General features: G+C 43.0%; 1 pseudogene; it reads right to left on the minus strand.

The window, feature by feature from the left end:
• Positions 1–1,001: 1,001 nt before the first annotated feature.
• Positions 1,002–2,049, minus strand: LOC147727268 (zygote arrest protein 2.L pseudogene; annotated as a pseudogene).
• Between the last annotated feature and the right edge of the window lie 1,372 nt (positions 2,050–3,421).

Genomic DNA, 3,421 nt, shown 5'->3' on the forward strand with positions numbered 1-3,421 from the left:
GTGTATCCCACTATGTCTAAAGATGAAAGAGTCGTGAGTACTGCCTGGGTATTTAGGTACAATGTCATTGATGATATACTTGGCATTGCACAAAACCTGTATATTCAGGGAATGGTAGCATTTACGGTTTCTGAAGACATATTCATTTGTTGATGGGGGGGGTGATGGCCGCATGGGTCCCATCTATGCAGCCAATAACGTGGGGGAAAGGTGCAATCTGGTAGAAGTCCAGTTTTGTTTGCTGTAATGCATGTTGTGTGCTGGGGAAGTGTATGTGATGTGGTATCCTCTGTAGCATTGCATTTAAAAAGGCAATGAAAAAGCGTGACAGGGAACTCTGTGAGACCCCGCCAGCCATTGCTATAACCCCTTAAAAGCACCCTGAGGCCAGGAGGTGCAGGGAGCACCGGACCTGCAAATGGGTGGGAATTGTTTGGGTCCTGTGTGTTGGGTGTTCCAAATAGGGTTTCAGCTCCTCAATCAGGTCTGTGGGTGCAGCCTGTACTTCTCATGGATCTCCTCTTCAGTCTGCTAAAACAGAGTGACGTGCAGCCTGAAGATCCGTTCTTGTCTCATTCTCCTCTGTGCTAGAGCCTGAATTTGCAGCCTTGTAGTTCTGCCATTGTGGAAGAATCTGTTGCATTGTGGGCTGGTTTAAGTAGCTTGCACCTGGTTACCACCTGCATGCACTTGGTGGTAATTGCGATTGCTTATTTTTCGAATTTGCATTTTTCTCAAATTGCAAACTTTTTTTACATTTCATTGCGATTTCTAAAAGTGCGATTTTTCATTTAGCGATTTTCGCAAGCTGAAAACTCGCAGTTTGAGAATTGGCACAGATATTCGCAGAATTATTGGTTTGCATAACAAGAAATTGCTATTTTTGCGATTCCTTATTCTTGCGATGCAAAATAATCATATACATCGCATTTTGCGAATTTTTACTCGCAAACACAGTTTTTTGCGATTCTTTCATACATATGCCCCTAAAGTGCAATACATCAATACAAAAGTGGTTCCTTCCCCTCCCCAAACTGATGAGCACCAAAAAGTGGGTGGTAGATATTTTTCTTAAAGCAGTACCTGTTGTCACAAGACAGTGTCTGTTCCTTGCAGCAGCCACACAGCTCTTGGCATTAGACCTATTCAGGTCTACGTGTCTTTACTTTTGAGGACAGGAGCACTAACTCTTTGAGCAGGACTGGCACTGTATTGCTTCTACTTTATAGGGGTTAAAGCTCTTTTGGCACTTGCGGCTGCTTGAAGTAAACCTTTCTGCTTCCAGAAATACAATAAATATAGGCACTCCCCCAACTGGTCTTGTAATCCTTGCAATAAAAGTAGCCGTCTTTCTGCTCCAAAAACTCAAAAGGTGGCCATCCTGCACTTGGGGGCCCTTGGGCTCTCGTTGGCTTGCTCCTCCTGGCTCTCATTCACCTCAGCTGTGATGCCCTCTGGTGGGAACACCCACCACCCACTTCTGGCTTTCCGGTCTCCTCCTTTGCTTTCTCCTTGTCACCCTTTCACTTGTGGCAGAGAGGCCACATCCTCCGTCTGTCCCCTGGTGGCAGGGTGAAAAGTTGGTGGTCCGAAACTGGGGAATAGACAGCGATGGTGTGGGCAAAGCGCACATAGCTGCTGCCACCGGGCGAGTGGTTATGGCCATCCCTGCTGGCAGCGGCAGTGCAATGGGCTGGCTGGGGCTGAGACCACAGTGACCCACGGTATGGGGAGCTAGCGAGCACTGCACACTCTTATCCACCATTGGATTCACCTGGACACCTACCTCCTGGGTGTTAGTGTGGCAGGGCAGAGGGTCAGGCACAGAGGGACCTGGATGAGTATGGCCTTGGGATGGGCATGCTTGTAACTGTCCAGGTAGTCTAAGGGCTAAGGCGGTGATAGTGGGGTGGGGAGGTGGGGGAATGTACTCACCACTTTTCTTGCTCTGCTTCTAGCTGCGTTGAAGGGGACCGCCCTGCTGGGTCTGCTTGTAGGGTCCCCATAGCTGGGGTAAACAGTGTAAGAGGGGTACACATACCTCGCCATCACTGCCATATCTTGCATTCTATTTGCTAGTTGCATGAACCATCTCTTCATGGGCATCCATCTTCACATTGTGTTATTGTACTTAGTTCACATTCTGATTTTCTCTATGTCCTATTTTGATCATCAGGAATGTGTGTTTACAATGTTATTTAAAGTATGACAACATCAACTATTATTGTAAACCGTAGCACTGTTGTGGATTTCAAAGCGAATCTAAGGTTGAATAGGTACTAGTCATTCTTGTGATATTGTTTTGTAGGCTCCAATTTAGCTAAGATCTTCAGAAGAAGATTGACCATCATGTTCAGGCCATGACACAGATATAGACATACAGGTCCACTGTTGGTGTCTTATTTTGTGTTTGATTACTTTTAATGAATTCTTCAGACATATTTCGAAACCACTTTGAGTGGACCATTATCTTGGTGATAAGAATACCCCATTCCCTTTGAAACAGAGTAACACCAAGATGTGAATCGGACGCCAAGTCTAGAACTATTATATTTTGCTTCAATGGCTTTCTCAATTACTTTTGTCAGTCTCATGACTTGACTGATGTGGGGTAACTGTAGTTGAGCTCTTTAGGCGTGTAGGTCCTTTCTTTCATGGAATCTTATCACTAGATTATTCCATGTGTAACTTCCCTTTTTTGCAAATGGTGCAGGCCCTATCTTAATTATTTTTGTGCGATAGAGGTGTACATGGTGTGCTCCGGGGTTTTGGATGTCCTGAAGTAATTCTAGAGTTGCACGCATGTTCATTCCGATGCTAATCATCTTTTTCCTATTTAGCTTGGTTGCAAAAATGTTACTTATTTTCTGGTGTTATTTATTAATTTTGTATGTTCAGTTTTTTTTTGTGTTCTACACACGTCATTCTCCTAATTAGCTTTAAATCACCTTCATCTTACTAGTTGGAAAACTACCATAATTTATTCTCATATTTTGTTTTATGTGCAAGGGCCATTTTCTGTATTTTTATCTCTGAAATATAAGTATCCCTCAGTAAAGTTTTCGCAGGCACTCACAAAACACAGTACAAATGATAGTATTGATTCAATTACCATTTAATGGCTGGCATATGCAGTTTGAAATTGTGTTTTTTGTGCGAGCCTTTGAAGAAACTTTTAAATGAGGGCCCACATTTTTTCCTGTTGAAGCTGGCATGTTCATGCATTTGTTGTTGAAATGTACAGCCTGCCATTTTGTTTGACAATTTCTATGCATTCGATATAAATTTGTTATCAATTATGTGTATTTTGTGTAATTTTGGGTATCACAATCGACCATTGTATGCCTTTACCAAGACTGAATATTGTGTAAAAGTAAAAGTTTACACAGGAAATAATAACAACACATGGGTTTCCTCTTAA

The sequence above is a fragment of the Lissotriton vulgaris genome, chromosome 3_1, assembly GCF_964263255.1.
Source record: "Lissotriton vulgaris chromosome 3_1, aLisVul1.2, whole genome shotgun sequence".
Taxonomy (NCBI): Eukaryota; Metazoa; Chordata; class Amphibia; order Caudata; family Salamandridae; genus Lissotriton; species Lissotriton vulgaris.